The sequence below is a fragment of the Ovis aries genome, chromosome 13 (assembly GCF_016772045.2).
Source record: "Ovis aries strain OAR_USU_Benz2616 breed Rambouillet chromosome 13, ARS-UI_Ramb_v3.0, whole genome shotgun sequence".
Taxonomy (NCBI): Eukaryota; Metazoa; Chordata; class Mammalia; order Artiodactyla; family Bovidae; genus Ovis; species Ovis aries.
The window spans coordinates 82,802,124-82,823,789 of NC_056066.1; the positions used below are offsets into that span (position 1 = coordinate 82,802,124).

The 21,666-nt window shown below is 43.7% G+C and overlaps 1 long non-coding RNA gene across 3 annotated transcripts; it reads left to right on the top strand.

Moving 5' to 3' along the window:
* Nucleotides 1–13,450: 13,450 nt before the first annotated feature.
* On the top strand, nucleotides 13,451–21,297 carry LOC121816285 (uncharacterized). 3 transcript variants are annotated; one of them, XR_009596003.1, is made up of 4 exons: nucleotides 13,451–13,895; nucleotides 14,012–14,142; nucleotides 17,566–19,054; nucleotides 19,162–21,297. It is a non-coding gene; the product is annotated as an uncharacterized LOC121816285 (long non-coding RNA). The 3 variants fall into 3 exon arrangements; XR_006055798.2 differs by having other exon boundaries at nucleotides 17,566–17,689; nucleotides 18,018–21,297; XR_006055797.2 differs by having other exon boundaries at nucleotides 17,566–21,297.
* The last annotated feature ends 369 nt before the right edge of the window (nucleotides 21,298–21,666 follow it).

The window sequence follows — 21,666 nt, forward strand, 5'->3', positions numbered from 1 at the left end:
TAGTTATTTCCTTTAGGATAATTACTGGAAGTGGAATTGCAGGCTCAAACAGTAGACACATATCTGTACCTTTTGAAATGTCAGTTTGCCCTCAATTACAGTTGTTACCAGTTTTGAGCACCATTGCAAGTAGATTAAAGTGCTTATTTCCTTATACATTCAACAACAGAAAGTAGAAAAAAGTTTTACTCTCTCTTATCAAATCAGGGATATCATTATTTTATACACATGCATTTTTCATTCCATCTAAGGTTCCTTTTTCCACTCTATTAAGAATTTAATAGATTTCTTCCTTTGTGAATTGGCAGTTCCTTGATTCTAACGCCTTTAAAATGTCTGAGTGCCTATCCTGTTGTGACTGGTGAGCCTCTTTGCGTGTCCGGCCTGCGCGCGGCCTTCACCTGCGCAGGCCCCTCTCTAGCTGTGGCGCGCCAGGGGCTCCTCTCCAGTGGTGGCGTGCCGGCTTCTCTCTGCAGCGGCCTCTCCGTTTGAGGAGCAGGGCCTCTCGGGCACTGGGTGTGGATCGCTGCGGCCCGTGGGTCAGTAGGTGGGGCTGCCGGGCTCTAGAGCACAGGCTTGGTGCCTGTGGTGCAAGGGCCTCATCGCTCCGCGGCACGCGGGACCTCCCCAGACCAGGGATCGGACTGGTGTCTCTACACTGGCTGGTGGATTCTCTACCACTGAGCCACCAGGCAAGCCCTCTAACTGACTTTTAACAGTGCTTTATAGATTAATTGTGTTCCTTTGTTGATGACAAAAATTCAGATTTAAGCATTGTTATTTATTGTGCCCGAAACAATAAGTTCTTCATGTACCATTTAATTTTCCTGCTTTAGTAATACGATCTGTTATCATGCTTTTCTCTTAGTTACCCACTGTCCAAGATTTTCACTTAACCAGTGATGGAACTGCAATTTGGAGAAATGAACCTGTTGGAAATCACGCAGCAAGGAAACAACAGACTTGGAGTTTCAAGTCGGGTCCATTGAATCCAAACCTGCGTTTAGCATGATGCTAAGTTGCTGCTGGGGCTTCCCTGGTGGCTCAGAGGTGAAGAATCCGCCTGCCAGTGCAGGAGATACAGGTTTGATCCTTGGGTTGGGAAGGTCCCCTGGAGAAGGCAGTGGCACCCACGCCAGTGTTCTTGCCTGGAGAATCCCATGGACAGAAGAGCCTGGTGAGCTACAGCCCAGGGGGTTGCAAACAGTCAGGCAATTTAGCAACTAAAACAACAGCGCAAGTTGCTGCTGGTTCTTGTTTCCTCTCTACTTCATAGTTCAAGAATCAGCAAACTACATTTCTCAGGTCAAATCTGGCCTGCCACCTGATTTTTTAAATAAAGTTTTATTGTAACCCAGCCACACAGTCATTTGTTGTTACTCTCCTGTTACAAGGGCAGACTTGAGTGGCTGTGACAGAGACCTCATGCCCACTCTGTGGAGCCATGAAATATTTCCCATCCGGCCCTTTACAGCACAGGTCTGCTGACTATTCCATTAGCTTTTTGCCCTTTGGAAACGATGCAGATATTGGAGGTCCTGAATCTATCTTCTATCTCTCTATATCTTAGTGTTCTCTCAACATTTCTATTTAGAATTAAGTAAACTGCTATCATGCTTTTACTTTAGCTATATGTGGTGCAAAAATGTGATACATTGCCTCTACTGATACTTTCATTTAAAAACTAGCTAGCATTTTTATTTCCAAAATATCTTATTCTCAGTCCCCTATTTCTTAGCATCTTGCCTTATTTTAATGATGTAGAATCTTCTTGAATGTCATTAAAAGTACTGTTTATCTTTTTAAAGATGTTATTTTGAATGAAAGCTGCTTTCTTTATGAGGATTGCTTCCGGTATGTAATCAGGTGTTTGTATGAATTTCTGACTTTGTCATTGCTGGAAGTCACTGTGGAGCTCTCTCAACAAAGGAATTGTTGCTAGTCACTCAGTTGTGTCCAACTCTTTGGAGATCCCATAGACTGTAGCCCACTGGGCTTCTCTGTCCATGGAATTCTCTAGGCACAATACTGGAGTGGGTCACCATTTCCTTCTCCAGGGGATCTTCCTATCCCAGGGATCAAACCCAGGTCTCCTGCATTGCAGGCTGATTCTTTACTATGTCTATGGTCCATCTTAAAAACCCAGGTGGGTTTTTCTTCCACTGGCCTCCCAGTTCCCTCCTGCACACAGGTATCCTCAGCCTACTGCCCACGTGCCAGCTCTGCCCCTGATGTTGTTGTAGGAAGCTGGGCCGTGTGCATGTGTGTGCAAGCTCATGAGCTGAGGCAGGCTGTGCTGTCTGTATTCCTAACCCTCTCCCTCTGTGTTACAGGTAAAATTCCCCTGGATATCCACTGCTGTGACAATTTAGTGTGCTTCTGTGACATTATGACCTATGAATATATATATGAAATATATATTAGGTGACTAAAGTAGATGTGTATTTAGGGTACGTGTGTATGTGTGCAAGTGTGCACGTGTGCATGTGTGTGTGTGTGCATGCGTGCATGTGTGTGCATGTGTGCGTGCGTGTGTGCATGTGTGTGTGCGTGTGCGTGTGTGCATGTGCGTGTGTGCGCGTGTGTGCATGTGCGTGTGTGTGTGTGCGTGTGTGTGCATGTGTGTGTGTGTGCATGTGTGTGTGTGCGTGTGTGCATGTGCGTGTGTGTGCGTGTGTGTGCGAGTGTGTGTGTGCATGTGTGTGTGCACATACATTCAGTGGTGTCAGACTCCTCGTGACCACATGGACTGTATGTAGCCCACCTGACTCCTCTGTGCTTGGGATTCTCCAGGCAAGAATACTGGAGTGGGTTGCCATTTCCTTCTCTAGGGGATCTACCAAACCCAAGGATGGACCCTGAGTCTCCTGCATTGCAGGTAGATTACCCACCACTGAGTCACTGGGAAAGCACCCTGCCCATGTTAGATGCTGTAAAATTGAGTTGTATTCTCATATACCATGCTGGTGTCTGAGATTTGCTTGTTGCGTGGGGTGCCCCACACACATGTTTTGAAATTGGGTGCAGGAACCCTTATCAGTGTCTAAGAAGGACTCATCAGGTGGATAGATATGTTTCCTTTCATGGTGGTGTAATGGAATTTATTTTGGCAAATAGTCTTTGTTCTTTGAGTAGGAGGTTGGGTCCTTCCCAGGCGTCAAGGCAGGTAAACCTGTATTCTCTGTTCCTTCTTAGTGTTTAATAAAAATAAATCTGTGGGAACATTTAGGTTGGAAGAATGCATTATGCAAGAGCTGATTGTTCGTCAGTTCAGTCGCTCAGCCGCGTCTGACTCTTTGCGACCCCATGAATCACAGCACACCAAATCTCCCTGTCCATCACCAACTCCTGGAGTTCACTCAGACTCACATCCATCAAGTCTGTGATGCCATCAAGCCATCTCATTCTCGGTCGTCCCCTTCTCCTCCTGCCCACAATCCTCCCAGCATCAGAGTCTTTTCCAATGAGTCAACTCTTCGCATGAGGTGGCCAAAGTACTGGAGTTTCAGCTTTAGCATCAGTCCTTCCAAAGAAATCCCAGGGCTGATCTCCTTCAGAATGGACTGGTTGGATCTCCTTGCAGTCCAAGGGACTCTCAAGAGTCTTCTCCAACACCACAGTTCAAAAGCATCAATTCTTCGATGCTCAGCCTTCTTCACAGTCCAACTCTCACATCCATACATGACCACAGGAAAAACCATAGCCTTGACTAGACGGACCTTAGTCAGCAAAGTAATGTCTCTGCTTTTGAATATGCTAACTAGGTTGGTCATCACTTTTCTTCCAAGGAGTAAGCGTCTTTTAATTTCATGGCTGCAGTCACCATCTGCAGTGATAGTTCTTAGTATGTAGTATTTTAGATGAAATGCAATAGAACTTGTTAGGTAAGACACATTTGCTAAATGAGCTGAAGCAGCAGCCGGGCCGTGAAGCTGGAACATGGTGTGCAGATCAGCAGTGAGGAGGGCTCCTCACACAGCGCCCGAGACAGGGCACATGGGGAAAGCTCGCTCCTGGCTGCGCGCCGCGTTCCAAGGGCTATGGACAGGCTCCTCTACCTCAGGAAGATGGCAAACATGATGGAGAATCGTCTGGAAATAGAGTCACAGTGTTGAAGATTGTTTTCAGATTTTGTTGGGGCTTCCAGATGGAAAATAGAACAATAATATGAGTGACTTTAATCAGTGGGAAAAAAATATGAATGATGAGAAGTTATAGGGAGACATTTTTGGTTTATATTAAGTAATATCATCTATATTTATTTTTAGAAAGAGATGTCCTTCTAACAGAGATATCCCCAAACTGAATAGGTCACTTTCTGAAAAACATTAGATCATTTTAGTTAAGAGGTTAATTTGAGATTAAGCTTTGATTTGAATCCCTAAGAGTGAACCCAGGGCAAATTACCAAACTTCTATGAGCCACTAGTTAAAAATTCTCACATGTACCCGGGTATTCATTGAAACACTATTTACAATAGCTAGGAAATGGAAGCAACATTATCAAGGCTTCATATTATTGAGAAAACAACCTTATCATTCCATTGGCAGATGAATGGATAAGGAAATTTTGGTACATATACACAATGGAATGTTAGTTAGCTATAGCTATAGCTGTTTCCACTGTTTCCCCATCTGTTTGCTTTGAAGTGATGGGACCGGATGCCATGATCTTCATTTTCTGAACATTGAGCTTTAAGCCAACTTTTTCACTCTCCTCTTTCACTTTCATCAAGAGGCTCTTCAGTTCTTCTTCACCTTCTTCCATAAGGGTGGTGTCATCTGCATATCTGAGGTAATTGATATTTTTCCCGGCAGTCTTGATTCCAGCTTGTGCTTCTTCCAGCCCAGCATTTCTCATGATGTACTCTGCATAGAAGTTAAATAAGCAGGGTGACAAGACACAGCCTTGACCTACTCCTTTCCCGATTTAGAACCAGTCTGTTGTTCCATGTCCAGTTCTAACTATTGCTTCTCGACCTGCATACAGATTTCTCAGGATGCAGGTCAGGTGGTCTGGTATTCCCATCTCTTGAAGAATTTCTACAGTTTCTTGTGATCCACAAAGTCAAAGGCTTTGGCATAATTAATAAAGCAGAAGTAGATGTTTTTCTGGAACTCTCTTGCTTTTTTCTCTAATCCAGCGGATGTTGGCAGTCTGATCTCTGGCTCCTCTGCCTATTCTAAATCCAGCTTGAACATCTGGAGGTTCATGGTGCACATGATGTTGAAGCCTGGCTTGGAGAATTTTGAGCATTACTTTGCTAGAGTATGAGATTTGGGTTCCAAAATCACTGCAGATGGTGAATGCAACCATGAAATTAAAAGATGCTTGCTCCTTGGAAGAAAAATTATGACCAATCTAGACATCCTATTAAAAAGCAGAGACATTACTTTATCAACAAAGGTCCATCTAGTCAAAGCTATGCTTTTTCCCATATTCGGATATGGATGTGAGAGTTGGACTATAAAGAAAGCTGAGCACGGAAGAATTGATGCTTTTGAACTATGGTGTTGGAGAAGACTCTTGAGAGTCCCTTGGACTGCAAGGAGATCCAACCCATCAATCCTAAAGGAAATCAGTCCTAAATATTCTTTGGAAGGACTTACAACTGAAGCTGAAACTCCATTCCTTTGGCCACCTGATGCAAAGAACCTACTCATTGGAAAAGACCCTGATGCTGGGAAAGATTGAAGTGAGGAGGAGAAGGGGACAACAGAGGATGAGATGGCTGGATGGCATCACCGACTCAATGGATGTGAATTAGAGGAGGCTCCAGGTGTTGGTGATGGACAGGGAATCCTGGCGTGCTGCAGTCAATGAGGTTGCAAACAGTCAGACACGACTGAGCGGCTGAACTGACTGACTAGCTGTAGCTATAGCTTAGTTTATATGTTTATACAGTTATCTCTCTCTCTCTCTCTCTCTCTCTCTCTCTCTCTATATATATATATATATATATATATATATATATATATATATAGCTTTTTTATAAAAAAAAAAAAAAGGAACACATTTGAGTTAATTCTAATGAGATGGATGAACCTGGAGCCTGTTATACAAAGTGAAGTCAGTCAGAAAGAGAAAGAAAAATACTGTATATTAACCTATGTATATAGGTTTTAGAAAGACGGTATTAATGATGCTACATGGAGGGCAGCGAAGGAGACAGGGATGTAAGGAACAGACTTGGTCTCAGTGGGAGATGGTGAGGGTGGGATGATGTGAGAGAACAGCACTGAAGCGTATACGTTCAGTTCAGTCCCATTCAGTCGCTCAGTCAAGTTCAACTCTGTAACCCCATGAACCACAGCACTCCAGGCTTCCCTGTCCATCACCAACTCCCAGAGTCTGCTCAAACTCATGTCCGTCAAGTAGGTGATGCCATTCAACCACCTCATCCTCTGCCGTCCCCTTCTCCTCCTGCCTTCAATCTTTCCCAGCATCAGGGTCTTTTCCAATGAGTCAGATCTTCACATCAGGTGCCAAAGTATTGGAGTTTGAGCTTCAGCATCAGTCCTTCCAATGAATATTTAGGACTGATCTCCTTTAGGATGGACTGGTTTGAACTCCTTGCAGTCCAAGGGGCTGTCAAGAGTCTTCTCCAACACCACAGTTCAAAAGCACCAATTCTTCGGCGCTCAGCTTTCTTCACAGTCCAACTCTCACATCCACACATGACCACTGGAAAAACCATAGCCTTGACTAGACGGACCTCTGTTGGCAAAGTAATGTCTCTGCTTTTAATATGCTATCTAGGTTGGTCATAGCTTTTCTTCCAAGGAGCAAGCTTCTTAATTTCATGGTTGCAGTCACCATCTGCAGTGATTTTAGAGCCCTAGAAAATGAAGTCTGTCACTATTTCCATTGCTTCCCATCTATTTTCCATGAAATGATGGGACCAGATGCCATGATCTCAGTTTTCTGAATGTTGAGCTTTAAGCCAACTTTTTCACTCTCCTCTTTCACTTTTGTCAAGAGGCTCTTTAGTTCTTCTTCACTTTCTGCCATAAGGGTGGTGTCATCTGCATACCTGAGGTTATTGATATTTCTCCTGGCAATCTTGATTCCAACTTGTGCTTCATCCAGCCTCACATTACACATGATATACTCTGCATAGAAGTTAAATAAGCATGGTGACAATATACAGCCTTGACGTACTCCTTTTCCTATTTGGAACCAGTCTGTTCTATGTCTCATTCTATCTGTTGCTTCTTGACCTACATAAAGATTTCTCAGGATGCAGATAAGGTGGTCTGGTATGCCCATCACTGAAAAAATTTTCCAATTTGTTGTGATCCACACAGTCAAAGGCTTTGGCATAGTCAATAAAGCAGAAATAGATGTTTTTGTGGAACTCTCTTGCTTTTTCAATGATTCAGTGGATCGGCAATTTGATCTCTGGTTCCTCTGCTGTTTCTAAATCCAGCCTGAACATCTGGAAGTTCATGGTTCATGTATTTCTGAAGCCTAGCTTAGAGAATTTTGAGCACTACTTTACTAGCGTGTGAGATGAGTGCAATTGTGTGGTACTTTGAGCATTCTTTGGCATTGCCTTTCTTTGGGGTTGGAATGAAAACTGACCTTTTCCTGCCCTGTGGCCACTGCTGAGTTTTCCAAATTTGCTGGCATGTTGAGTGCAGCACTTTCACAGCATCATCTTTCAGGATTTGAAATAGCTCAACTGGAATTCCATCACCTCCACTAGCTTTGTTCGTAGTGATGCTTTCTAAGGCCCACTTGACTTCACATTCCAGGATGTCTGGCTCTAGGTGAATGATCACACCATTGTGGTTATCTGGGTCGTGAAGATCTTTTTGTACAGTTCTTCTGTGTATTCTTGCCACCTCTTCTTAATATCTTCTGCTTCTGTTAGGTCCATACAATTTCTGTCCTTTATCGAGCCCATCTTTGCATGAAATGTTCCCTTGGTAGCTCTAATTTTCTTGAAGAGATTGCTAGTCTTTCCCATCCCATTGTTTTCCTCTATTTCTTTGCATTGATCACTGAAGAAGCCTTTCTTATCTCTCCTTGCTATTCTCTGGAACTCTGAATTCAAATGGGTGTAACCTACCTTTTCTCCTTTGCCTTTCACTTCTCTTCTTTCTCAGATTTTGTCAAGCCACCTCAGACAACCATTTTTCCTTTTCTCATTTCTATTTCCTGGGGATGGTCTTGATCACTCCCTTCTATACGATGTCACAAACCTCTGTCCATAGTTCTCAGACACTCTATCAGATCTAATCCCTTGAACCTGTTTGTCATTTCCACTGTGTAATCATCAGGGATTTGATTAAGGTCATACCTGAGCGGTCTAGTTGTTTTCCCTACTTCCTTCAATTTAAGTCTGAATTTGGCAATAAGGAGTTCATGATCTGAGCCACAGTGAGCTCCCATTCTGGTTTTTGCTGACTGTATAGTGTTTTTCCATCTTTGGCTGCAAAGAATATAATCAACCTGATTTCAGTATTGACCATCTGGTGATGTCCGTGTTTTGAGTTGTCTCTTATGTTGTCGAAGAGGGAGTTTGCTATGACAAGTCCATTCTCTTGAAAAAAACTGTTAGCCTTTGTCCTGCTTCATTTTGTACTCTAAGGCCCAAAGTGGATATTACTCCAGGTATCTCTTGACTTCCTACTTTTCATTCCAGTCCCCTATGATGAAAAGTGTATCTTTTTTAGGTGTTATTTCTAGAACCCCTTGTAGGTCAGCATAGAGCCATTAAACTTCAGCTTCTTCAGCATTAGTGGTTGGGAAACAGACCTGGATTACTGTGATTTTGAATGGCTAGCCTTGGAATGAACAGAGATCTTTCTGTCATTTTTGAGATTGCAGCCAGGTACTGCATTTTGGACTCTTTTGTTGACTACGAGGGTTACTCCATTTCTTCTAATGGATGCTTGTTCACACTAGTAGATATAATGGTCAGTTCAATTCAGTCACTTAGTCGTGTCTGACTCTTTGAAACTCTTTGAACTACAGCATGCCAGGCTTCCCTATCCATCACCAGCTCCTGGAGCTTGCTCAAACTCATGTTCATTGAGTTGGTGATGCCATCCAACCATCTCATCCTCTATCATCCCTTTTCCTCCTACCTTCAATCTTTCCCAGCATCAGGGTCTTTTCTAAGGAGTCAGTTCTTCACATCAGGTAGCCAAAGTTTTGGAGTTTCAACTTCAGCATCAGTCCTTCCAAAGAATATTCAGGACTGATTTCCTTTAGGATGCACTGGTTGGATCTCCTTGCAGTCCAAGGGACTCTCAAGAGTCTTCTCCAACACCACAGTTCAAAAGCATCAGTTCTTCAGCACTCAGCTTTCTTTATAGTCCAACTCTCACATCCATACATGACTGATGGAAAAGTTATAGCTTTGACTAGATGGCCCTTTGTTGACAAAGTAATGCCTCTGCTTTTTAATATGCTGTCTAGGTTGGTCATAGCTCTTCTTCCAAGGAGCAAGCATCTTTAAATTTCATGGCTGCAGTCACCATCTGCAGTGTTTTTGGAACCTAAGAAAATAAAGCCTCTCATTGTTTCCCCACCTATTTGCCATGAAGAGATGGGACCGGATGCCATGATCTTAGTTTTTTGAGTGTTGAATTGGTTGAATGTTGATATAATGGTCATCTGAGTTAAATTCGCTGATTCCAATCCATTTTAGTTCACTGACTCCTAAAATGTCGATGTTCACTCTTGCCTTCTCCTTCTTGACCACTTTCAATTTACCTTAATTCATGAACCTAAGAGGTTCCTATGCAATGTAGTTCTCTTGCAACATCAGACTTTACTTCCATCACCAGCCACATCACAACTGTTTCTTATTTTCACTTTGGCTCCATCCTTTCATTCTTTCTGGAGTTATTTCTACACTGATCTCCAGTAGCATATTGGGCACATACTGACTTGGGGAGTTCATCTTTCAGTGTCCTATCTTTTGCCTTTTCATACTGTTCATGGGGTTCTCAAGGAGGGAATACTGAAGTGGTTTGCCATTCCCTTCTCCAGTGGACCATGTTTTGTCAAAACTCTCCAACATGACCCTTCCGTCTTGGGTGGCCCTCCACGGCATGACTCATAGTCTCACCGCGTTAGACAAGGCTGTGATCCATGTGATTAGATTGGGTAGTTTTCTGTGATTGTGGTTTTCAATTTGTCTGCCCGCTGATGAATAAGGACACAGGGCTTATGGAAGCTTCCTGATGGGAGAGAGAGACTGTATGGGAAACTGGGTCTTGCTCTGATGCTCAGTAAATGTTTAACCCCGTTTTCTGCTGATGGGTGGGTCTGTGTTCTGTCCCCGTTGTTTGGCCTGAGGCACGCTGATCCAGGCCTCCACTGGAGACCCCTGGACACTCACAGGCGAGTCCAGCGCAGTCTCTTCGGGACACACTCCTCTTTTCTCGTGGGTCCTGGTGCAGACGAGTTTTGTTTGCACCCTCCAAGAGTCTGTTTCCCCAGCCCTGTGGGAGTTCTGTAATCCAGTCCCACTGGCCTCCAAAGTCAAATTCCCTGGGGATTCTCAGTCCCTTTCCCAGATCCCCAGATTGGGAAATCTTTTGTGGGTCCTAGAACTTCCTTAACAGTGTGAGAATTTCTTTGGTATGACTGTTCTGCAGGGTGTGGGTCCTCTGCTCGGTGGCTCTATGATGGGCCACTTATGACCTCCTCCAAGATGGCTTACGCCACGTGCTGGGTGACCCGGGTCTGCTGCAGCCATGCACAGCACCATGCGTGCCGCCATATGTGAAACTGCGGGTTCGATTCAGGCGACGGGGCACTCGAAGCCTGTGCTCTGGGACAGCCCGGAGGGATAGGGGGCTGGGTTTTTGGATATGGTGGATGCATGTATGTATCTGTGGCTGGTTCATGTTGATGTATGGAAAAGCCATCACAACTTTGCAAAATAATTATCCTCCAATTAACACAAATTAATTAAAAATACATTCTAAAAGTGATACTAGCTGTAATATTCACAAGTGCTGTTATAATGGTAAAAGTATAATGAAATATTCTTAAATGGCTTGCACACACATCAAATACATTGAGTATTTGCTGCAACAGAAAATACTCATGAACAGCAAATATGTTCATGTTGCCCTCGATGAGCAGTGAGCTTCCTGTTTCCCAGGTGTATTCAGGTAGAGTAGGGATGTGGTGCCCGGGATAGTATATAGAGGATTCTGATGTTGAATTGGAGATTGGATTAGATTGTTTGGGGGTTTCCCTGGTAGCTCAGACAGTAAAGAATTTGCCTGCCAATGCAAGAGACCCAGGTTTGATCCCTGAGTCAGAAAGATCCCCTGGAGAAGGAAATGGCAACCCACTCCACTATTCTTACCTGAAACATTCCATGGGAAGAGGGCCCTGGTGGGCTACTGTCCATGGGGTCGCTGAGCTGGCATGACTGAGCGTGCACAGATGATGCTGATGATAGGTTTTTGGTCAAGTAAGTTTTGGTCACGTATGAACTGACTTTAATTTGCATAGGTTTTGGTTTGCTCATTTGTCCCAACAAATATTTACTAACTGCCAGCTCTGTACCAGGGCCAGGCTAAGTGCTACAATGCCAACTGATAAAGAGATAAGCTAAATCCTTGCCTCTTAGAGCTTGTGCTTCAGGGGCTGAGGAGATGGGCAATAAACTTTAAGAAGCAAGGGAACATCATCTGCTTTAAATTAGAGGAGAAATAAGTAACAGAGTGTGACGGGAAGGCCTCTGCATGTGACGCCGCTGAGATGACGGATTTGTTCATTAAAGCAGCACAGCCTAACTCAGTCTGACTAATCCAGTGAGTGACTGTAGTACAGGATATGGTTAGTGATACAGGCAAAAGCCAGGCAATACTGGGCTTTTTGATCAGAATAAAATGAGCATTTGTGAACAAAAGGAATGAACAGCGCCTGGACTGCAGGTGAATCATGATTTCTCAGCTACGAATTCGCAGCATCGCTGTAACTGAACTCTCAAGCCCAGATCCCTAAAAATTTGTGTGCTCTGCGGAGGTTCTATCTCTTTACCCTACACAAACTACATAATGGTGTGGAAAAGTTAGTCACAGATATTTTATGGATTTGGGGGCAAAAGAAAGCAAGAGATGCCTTAAGTCCTGAAAGCATGCCTTCTTCAATAGTCTTCACTCCTTGGTCGTTTTTTCTTCACTATAACCACTGTTTTTCTCTCTTTGTTTTGTTTTTGCTTTCTGACTTTTGGCAAAGTAATTTGCCAAGAAGTATTTATCAAATAAAGGACTCGTTTATAAATATTTGTTGTAATTTTATTCTTCTATCTTCGTATTTCCTTTTAAAAAAGAAAAGATTGCCAAATTCCAAACTTCACCAAATTCACACCTGTCTGAGCGCTAGATCTGAGTCATAATGAACAGGAAATAAGCCAAACAACCATATTCTTTTTTTTGTCAGCAATCAAATACAATTTTACGCCATACACAGGAGTCAGTGAATGCACAGCCACATGTTTAATTACAGTTTTCAAATGCCACTGCTATGATGATATCATTGCCCAACCTTTACAGAGGATTTAGTACTAATAGAGGCCAGGCAGAGTCCTGCTCACTATATATATGCATGCAAGGTCGCTCAGTCGTGTCCGACTCTTTGAGATCCTGTGGACTGTAGCCCACCAGGCTCCTCTGTCCATGAGATTCTCCAGGCAAGAATACTGGAGTGGGTTGCCATTTCCTTCTCCAGGGCAGCTTCCTGATCCAGGGATCAAACCAATGTTTCGTATGCCTCCTGCCTTGGCAGGTGGGCTCAATAACACTAGGACCACCTGGGAAGCCTAGATGGATAGAAAGGCACACAGTGTATCGCTTGGTCTTTACAGTGGCTCTTCTATAAAGCAGGTTTTATTGCTATGCTATTTTACCTGCAAGGAAACTGAAGCTCAGGAAACATTTATCAAGTTGACTAAGGTCCAAATCAAGGACTTTGACCACGGATCCTGCATTCTTGATTATTCTGAAAGCCACGATAACATACGAAAGCTAGTGAGGAAACATTTACTTGAAGTCAGGAAGGTCATCTACTTATGGAGGGATCCCTCTATGATTTGGGGCAGATATGCGATGACGTTTTCTCTGTCCTGAGATGGAAGGTTAGCTGTGGGCACTGGAGAAAGATGTGTTATGTAGAATAGATTATTTAATCTCTTTGAATCTCAACTTTCTTGTTTGTAAAGTGGGGTTTAGAATATTTGCCATAGCGATTCCTGATGGAGATTAAATGAGATGATGCCGAGTATACAGGGCAAAGAGTAGGTGTTCTATAAATATCAATTATCTGATTAAGTTCTTTATTTCCTTCCTGTCTCTCATGGAAATCTTGAAGAGGAGAGGCATCTATTTGCAAATCATTTTATAATCCACGGATGAAAGCTGAGGCAGACATACAATGCCATAATTCCTTCTGGAATCAAGAAAGATTTTTAAAATACCCTTTGATCTATTGTGGAGAAAAACATCACGTGCACTAAAGGTAAATTGAGCAAGGCGATTGTTACGTGGCGAGGGCAGCTCCTTGAGCCCTCTCCAAGTTCGTGGTGTGCGTCAAGGGCACGGGATTCGGAAGCCACGCTGTTGCCTTCCTCTCTAGCCACTTTCCTCCTACATGCCTCTGAAAAGATGCTAATTCGCTATTTGGTTTCTCTAAACGACAAGTCACCTTATTTTCCCTTTTTCCTCTAAATCATTTTACTGGACAACAAGCTACAAAGAAAGTCTGTGTATCACTGCCAAGTCTCCCTTTGGACAGTATCACCTGCTATGTTTCTGCCGAACTGAACCTGCAACATGGACAGGAGAAAAATATCTAAAGTCCTCATTGTTCATCCAGGGACTGTGTCGGCTGGAGAAAGCCTTGGGAGGTGGCATCCCCAGGTAGGCTGGATACAGTGAGAAGACGCTGGATACTGCCTGTTCTCTGGCACTTGTGCACTCACTTAAAAGGGCAACTTTGTTTGGTCTCTGTCCTGGCTTTCATCCCATTCTTGCAGGTCACAGCCATGGCCGACCCTGAACACCCTCATACTGTGTGTGTGGACAGTGTGTTGTGACATCCTGACCTTGCTTAAAATATGAGAACTGGAGGCCCTTTCTTCTAAGCATGGGGAAGCCAGCTATACTGGTGAGTACTGCATGGAATGAAAGCATGCTAGAAGCTGTTTTCAGGATTTCCTCAAAATCAGGAGAATGAAGCTAGAGTTGAGAGCCTTGACACTATTTTTATACGTGATTTGAATTTTCTTTGTGAACTGTTGAATTTCTCTGTGAACTATCCAAGAAATGTCGGTATCACAATGCTCACTTGTAGAGCCCTTTGAAGAGTAAGGAGGGATCATTTCCCCTCTGCCTTAACTCTGGTTTCCAGGGTTGACCAGGAATACACGTAAAGGGTGTGACCTGAGGTGTGTGCTAATTGTTCTGATTGTTATCCATCCCTCTGTTAAATGGTGCTAAAGTGACATCTTGCATGGAGACTGGCACAACTTTCAGGATTATATGTTCACATTTTTTTAATATAAATGTATTGATTTTAATTGGAGGTTGACTCCTTTACCATAGTGTATTGGTTTTGCCATTCATCAACATGAATCTGCCACAGGTATACGTGTGTTCCCCTCCTGAACCCCCTCCCTCCCCGTACCATCCCTTCATTTCAGGCATTTGTTGTTGTTCATTTACTAAGTCATGCTGGACTCTGCGACCCCTTGGACTGCAGCACGCCAGGCTCCTCCGTCCTTCACTATCTCGCAAAGTTTCCTCAATGTCACGTCCACTGAGTCTGTGATACAATCCAACCATCTCGTCGTCTGTCACCCCTTCTCCTGCCTTCAATCTTTCCCAGCATCAGGGGCTTTTCCAATGAGTCAGCCCTTTCCATCAGGTAGTCCAAATATTGGAGCTTCATCATCAGCATCAGTCCTTCCAATGAATATTCAGGGTTGATTTCCTTTAGGACTTACTGGTTTGATCTCTGTGCTGTCCAAGGGCCTTGCAAGAGTCTTCTCCAACACCACAGTTCAAAAGCAGCAGTTCTTTGGTGCTCAGCCTTCTTTATGGCCCAACTCTCACATCCATGCATGAATACTGGAAAATTATAACTTTGACTATATGGACTTTTGTCAGTAAAGTGATGTCTCTGTTTTTAATATGCTGTCTAGGTTGGTCATAGCTTTCCTTCCAAGGAGCAGGCATCTTTTAATTTCATGGCTGCGGTCACCATCTGCAGTGATTTTGGAGCCCAAGAAAATAAAGTCTGTCACTGCCCCCACTGTGTCCCCTTCTATTTGCCATGAAGTGATGAGATCGGATGCCATGATCTTAGATATACCAAGTTTCTGAAAGTTAAGATGTTGATGTTCACCTGCCTAACAAAATTCCATCAGGATCCCAATGATAAGACAAAGGAGAGGATCTAAAAAGTGCATTTTCTGAAAATATTTTGAGAGTCATCTTTTGGTATTTAGGCATATGCATTATCCACTGAGAACAATTTTTGACTTGAGCGATAAAGACAAAATTTATTACAAATGTAGAGGTCAGGAAAGTGAAAATTTGTGCTCCAGAGGGAAAAAAAAATGAAGAATCTATAGCCAGAGTGGATTTGGATTCATTTCCAAAATAGTTAGCCTAGGACTCTTTTAAGACTCTCAGCCTGTATATTGTCTGTTCCCCCCAAGACCTGCCTCAGTCTCCACTGGGCCCGTTTACGTGAGGAGTTAAAAGATACTGAGCCAGGCTCTTGGAACTGAGAAGCAGAGATCTGAAGTCTCACGTCGTCCTCAGGGTGCACCATCCCCCTTCGTGGCAGCCTTGTCGGTGGTGGTTGGTTTCGTTTGTTATGTGTATACAGTAAGATCTGTTCTGTGGGGCGCAGTTCTATGGGCTTTGACAATTGCATAGCATCGTATCTAGCCCCACAGTCACGGCACAGAACGTTCCCACTATCCAAAAAATTCTTTTATTTTTCTCCTTTGCAGTCAAGCCTTCCCTCCACCACCAGCTCATGGCAACTAATAATCTGTTTTCCACCCTGTAGTTTCTCCCCCATTGATTCACACGTGGAGCAGGTTCACTCCAAGGATTTAAGTTGGTAAAGAATCTGCCTGAAGTGCAGGAGAGCCGGATTGATCCCTGAGTCGGGAAGATCCCCCGGGGTAGGGAATGGCAACCAGCCCCATGATTCTTCCCATGGACAGAGGAGCCTGGCAGGCTACAGTCCCCGGGGTCACAAAGAGTCCGACGTGACTGAGCGACTACCATGCTTTCTCTAATCACTTAGGGTGCGGAGCAGCCTTCACGTGTGTCTTTGCCATCCTTATATCTTCTGCAGTGAAATGTCTGGTAAATAGTTCACCCGTTTTCTATTTAAATTGTTTTCTTGCTTCTGGGTTTTGAAAATTCATTCTGTACCCTACATAAGAGTTCTGTAGGAGATCTGTTTGGCAAATATTTTCTCATAGTCGGTGGCTTGCCTTTTCATTCTCTTAACTCTGCCTTCTGAAGAGCAAAAGAGCAAGACTTCTCAATTTTGGTGAAGTCCAGTTAATGAAGTTTTAAAAAATTTTATGGACCATGATTTTGGCATCATATTTAAGAAAAATTTTCCCAACTCAGGGTCACATAGATTCTTCTGTGTGTGTGTATATGTGTTTCTAAAAGTGTGTAGGGGTTGCAGTTCCTGACCATGCCTTGAAAATCTGAAGCTCACTGTAAATGTTTGCTGTTGTGTGGTTGTTTGTACATGAAATGCTCCTAGAAAACTGAGGCTTGAAATTGCAACACTTAACAGAGTGTTCTCCTTGCCTGTATTGCTGCAAAATAAGCCATCCCAAGTCTCTGTGCTTTAAAACATTTCTTATTGTCCCTCACGGTTCTGCAGATTGACTGAGCACAACAGGCCAGTTCCCACACAGATTCCAGCCTGGAGTTGCCATCAGATGGTGGTCAGAATAGGAGGCATCTCACAGACCCATCTCTCAGCTGGGACAAATGTCTCAGATGGCTCACAGGTTTTCCAGCCCCAAGCCTTTGTGATATCACTTGGCAAAAAGAAAGCATTTTCCAAGTAGCTACTGTGACAGAGCCACCAAGTCAAAAGGTTTATGATTCTAAAGGGTTACTAACCGCCTAGACTACCTGCTGCTTCTCTGTTATTTCAGAAGTGTGGCTGGCGAGAATATACGAAGCCCCTCAGAGGAAACAAACATGTAAAACCAACGCACCAGAACTGGTGTAAATTCAAAGACCCTCAACATTATCCTCACCAAACAGGAGTACTCAATGTGTGGTTAAGAAATTATGGGATATTAGATTTGTGTAGCAAGATGGCATGTCAAAAATTTCTTTTATAGAAAAGATTTGCTGTAAATATGCAAGACAATGTGATTTTTAAAATCTTGAGCAAAACCAGGTCTCCATAAGTTATCCTGCCTACCTCCATGAGCTTGTTGTTATTTGGTCCTTATGAAATGCAGTGGAAATTGAAAAGGGTTGCTGAGTTAGAATGAATTTACCAGTATCCTTTCTTACTGTTTCTTTTGAATAGGGGAGACATGTAATCATGTGCAGTTTATGACAGTAACCCAAGGGAAGAGTTGAGATGATGTGTGAACGTGAGCTTGAGAGGGAGCCATGGGCTGGCACGGTGACCGATGGTGTCCCCTCTTCAGGTAAACACAGCTCAGCGTGGAGTGGGGTAGGACAGGGGAGCAGGTGAAAAGTCTCACTGAAGCAGAAGCCCAGTTCCTCTGCTCATCAGATTTGTGACCTAAGGGTTTTAAGCTATTTGAAAGCATATTAAAATATATGTATGATACTTGCCTTGGAGACTGGAGGGGTTAAAACATGATTAAGCTTTGCAAGTGCTTAGCAGACTCTGGCACGTACTAAGCGGTGGTAAACACTGGCTTCTGATTTTAATAAGTTAAGGACATCGTGACCTTTAATCTCTCCCTCAGATCCCGTGCCCAGGCTTCTCTGTCACTCCCTTCTCTGCAGGGAAGTCACCAGGGCTCACAAATACAATTTCAGCTCATTTGGAAGGAGAACGTTTCCTCTGACCCTCCTGCTCTTGGACGTCGTGAGTCTGGTCGGAGCTGCGATGTTGAGTAACGTCTGTAGGGCTTTGTGATCCTGGGAAAATTATTTAACCCATCTCTGCCTCAGTTTTTCATCCATAAAACAGGGATAATGTTGCTGTGCTCAGTTGTGTTCAGCTGTTCACAATCCCATGGACTTTAGCCCGTCAGGCCCCTCTGTCCATGGAGTTTTCCAGGCAAGAATCCTGGAACAGGTTGCCGTTTCCTGCTCCAGGAAATCTTCCTAACCCAGAGATGGAACCCAGGCTCCTGCATCTCCTACGCTGGCAGGTGGATTCTTTACCACTAATGCCACCTGGGGGCCTGCCACATAATGCAAACACGGGAATCAGATAAGATAATATATGCGAAGTGTCTAAAACAATGACTCGCATACAGAAAACATACGCTTTCATTGTTACACTTCTCTTAAGGGTGTTTTCGTGTGGACCGTTCTTAAAGTCTTTCTGAATTTGCCACAGTGTTGCTTCTGGCTTATGTGTTGGTTTTTTGGCTGAGGCATGTGGGGTCCTAGCTCCCCAACCAGAGATCAGACCCATGCCCCCTGCATTGGAAGGCAAAGTCTTAATGAGCAGACTGCCAGGGAAATCTCTATTATGCTTCAACAGCTATTATCAGAATGAAAAATTATCATGAGGTGTGTAATTAATACCCTGACATTCAGGTTACCAGCCATTGGCCTTTCCCTAACCTTTCTTTCAGACAGTATCTGTATGTGCGCTCAGTCATGTCTGACTTTTTATGACCCCATGGACTGTAGCCCACCAGGCTCCTCTGTCCCTGGAGTTTTCCAGGCAAGAATACTGGAGGGAGTTGCCATTCCTGACTCCAGAGGATCTTCCCAGCCCAGGGACTGAACCCTCGACTCTTGTGTCTCCTATACTGGCAGGCGGGTCCTTAACCACTGTGCCACCTGGAAAGCCTCAGACAATATACGTGAGTGTAATAAGATGAAAACAATCCTGATATGGTAAGAGGGGGCATCTGGTGCATCCAGGAAAGATACTGCTTTAGTTTCATGGTTGTGTTGTTTTTTTTTAAAGGCACATAGGTTGTTGGGTGAAATATTGGCCTGATGTTGGCCAACAGACCTCAAGCAATAATCCTTATTAAAATATTATGGAGAGCATCTCCAAGAAGGGGAGAAGAGAGAGTTGAGAAGGGCCAAGAGGGAAGGGAAGAGTGAAGCGTCGCCTGTAACAAGGTGTGTGAAGCTGCAGAGTGGAGGCTGCGGTCAAGTGGTTCCAAGAAGAAGTGTGTTCACGTGTTGTGTGTTTGCTTCACTGAAGAATCCTCTCCTTTCCAACAACCCCATCCCTGTTATGTGAGTTCATTTCACTCACGAATACGCTGGACCCGTAGCAGCTCTTGTGTGCACACGTGAAGAAGGTGAGTACCCTGCCTGGGTGACGGGGTCTGGGCAATGAATGACACGAGCACAGAGAAAGCCAGGGAATCTCTCTGCCTCGTTTCTTGCTCAGTGCAAAGCTGTAGAGAAAACACCGACTGTCTCAAATGTCCGTAAGTTATGGGACGGAAGACTCATGACCATCTTAGTAAGATCGTGCCGTCATGTCTCCATGCCCAGCCTAGGGGCTTGTGCATGAGGAATGAATGGATGAATGAGGTCCCAGCTGACATCTGGGTTACGTGCGTCTCAGGCATTGTATATATAAGTTGCATTTACAGCAAAGTATGCAGGCCCTGTTCATAATGCTCTAACTGCTCTCTGAAGCTGAGTGAGGATGTGTGTGTTGAACCAGACTATTTGAAATGTATTCATTTTATCCAAACATTATTTATTCATTGTAGTTTTCTTTAATACTTACAGTGCACTGTTCCCGGTAGACAACGATGCCCTTGTGAAACTTTTGTGTTAGGTAGAGAAATCAGAACACTCACATGTAACACGCATAATAATTTCACATAGTACTATGAAGAGTATAAAAGAGGGTGTTAGGTTAGGGAGGGTCTTGACAAATAATTAAATAAGGAAGCCCCTTAACAGAGAATGTGGGGGCTGAGATGTGAATGCTGAGAATTAGCCATTGGACAATTTGGCGGTAAAGCCATCTAGACACAGAGGAGCTCTGTGAGAAAGACGAGTTAGTGAGATGTAAAGAAGAGGAGTGCGCTGGGCCGAGTGGGGTGCAGAGAGTGGAGACACCCACACAGTGAGTTCAGAGATACAAGGAGGCGTCAGTGAGCGAAGAGTCGGTTCTATTTCGAGGGTAATGGAAAGACTCTGGAAGATTTTAAACAGGGGAAGAACGTAATCTCATTAGAAGTGTCTGTTTTCCAATAACCAATGTGCGTGCCATCTGCATCTCGTTTATCTGTCACCACGAGCCTGGCCTCTGAGCTTTCAGCAGGGCACCTTACAAGAATGCAACTGATGCGCAGAGTGGACTTCTGCTTTCTCCAAGGTCATTTAAGGTCAAAGGAAGAATTGAGGATTTTATAGCATGGGAAGTGAGAATCGGCTGCCTCTCAACTAGAGCGCTCTGTTGAATAACTGATGGAAGGGTAAAGGGACCTTTCTAAAATCGCTGCTAAAAGACACAGTGTGGTACTATGATTTTTTCAATACTCTTTGCAAAGTAAGCTAAACCTCATCTTTCAAAGAAGCAAGAGTATAATGCTTTGCCATACTTTCTTCCAAGTCTATCTTTTTCTCTTTGCTGAGTCTGCGTATGCACCATCCATGCCAATTTCTAAGGCATTAACTGATGACCTGCAATCTGAGGAAAAGGGTCAAGCGAGGGATTAGAGCTGAGGGAACGTGGGGCTCAGAAAGAAGGGGAGACCCCCACAGCAGGATTCAGCCAGTCTGACTCAATATCACTGGTGGTGTAAAAAAAAGATTTTGTGATGTTTAGATTTTTGTGAAATGGAATTATATACCTTGATACAAGATTTCCTAGTTTCTAGAACAGTCCAAGTGAGCAATTTAAAAGTTAGCTTCAATATGACTGATTAATATTTTGATTTATGTCAATGTCATTTCTGTGAATTTCATTTCATTTCTGTGTTATTGTGTCTGTATTTAATGCACTGCATTAAACTTTGCTCTGTGGTACGGAATTCATGGTATATTGTTCTGCATTGTATATGGACTCTGTTAAAGCATTCCTGGTCTTCCTTATAATCAAGGTCTGGCAATTTATGCCAAAACTTTTATTGAAAGCAAACATTACAAAATGCTGTTTTAAAGTGTGGTGCCATTAAAACAATAAAGATATTTTGATTAAAAAAATCAATTTACTAGAAAGAGCAGGTCTCGGTGAGATAAGGGAAACACTGAGCCCCTGCTGTCCTTACTCCTCACCCCATTACCTCATCATTCAACTTTCAGTGACCAAAGATTCCATACGTTTCTTTGCCAAACAACACGGTAGGTGCCAGGGAGGCTTTGGTCGACGCTACAGAAACAAAGGGCAGTGTGTAGACACACGCACAGAGCCTCAGTAAGGGAACGAACCTATAGTCACAGGCTGCATCCAGGGCTGGAACATGCAGGCGGAAGGCCGTGATGCCTCAGCCAGGGG